The sequence below is a fragment of the Geospiza fortis genome, unplaced genomic scaffold (genome assembly GCF_000277835.1).
Source record: "Geospiza fortis unplaced genomic scaffold, GeoFor_1.0 scaffold54, whole genome shotgun sequence".
In the NCBI taxonomy this organism is placed as follows: Eukaryota; Metazoa; Chordata; class Aves; order Passeriformes; family Thraupidae; genus Geospiza; species Geospiza fortis.
In genome coordinates this window covers 6,674,040-6,674,793 of record NW_005054301.1, presented here as the reverse complement: position 1 = coordinate 6,674,793, position 754 = coordinate 6,674,040, and the positions used below count along the sequence as shown (strand labels likewise).

General features: G+C 51.3%; 1 protein-coding gene across 1 annotated transcript in view; it reads left to right on the top strand.

Annotated features, from left to right (window-relative positions):
* Positions 1–681: 681 nt before the first annotated feature.
* ZNF410 (zinc finger protein 410) overlaps positions 682–754 on the top strand; it is a 17,796-nt gene continuing 17,723 nt past the window's right edge. Inside the window, exon 1 of the mRNA XM_005417478.3 lies at positions 682–704. The gene's annotated coding sequence lies outside the window, so the exon portion shown is untranslated. The remainder of the gene's footprint in view (positions 705–754) is intronic.

Here is a 754-nt window from a genome sequence, read left to right as displayed (position 1 = left end):
GGCTCCAAAGCTACGGGTTAGCCATAACTGAGTTAAAGTTTACAGGGCCTGAAGGTCTCTGATTCAGCTGCTAATGTCAGGACCAGAGGCTGCCAACTTCTTCAGATTCTCTGTTCTGGTCACATACAGATAATGAGCTAAAACCAAAGTGCAAGTTTCTTAAATTACTCAGTCTTTTATTGTTTTTTTAGGTACATTGCAAAGACATGTACATCTCTGGAATTACTAACTTGGTATATATTTTTGTGAGCTACAGTGAACTCCTGGGGTTTTTCATCACTAGCAAGAAGAGACAGAGCAGCAAGTCAGAGCAAAGCCTAAACAGAAACAAAGTATTAGTAGGAAACCGGTGTTTCCACGTGTGCTGTAACAACTTGGGATAATGCGTCTTCCGTATTGATTTATGTGGAAAAAAGGAGCTCAGCAGATTGAAGGTTTCCATACGGTGCCGGCATGATGTTTACCTGTACAGTAGCAATCCATATAGAAAAGTTTTACTCGAAGAGGAACCAGGCTGCAGCTACAGACTGCGGTCCTGGTAACGATCCCGAGGTACCCGGGGAAAGCCCAGGCACCGAGCTGTTCCCGTCTCTTTTCGGGGCGATGGGAGCAGCCGGCGGCAGCGTCGCCCCGCCCCGCGCTCGCCCCGAGCCCGCGCGGTGTTTCCGGCCGGGGCTCGTCACGTCCGGGCGGCGGAGATGCCGGTAAGGCGGGTGCTGGGGGTGGTCCGGCTCCTGCGGGACTTGCCGACCCC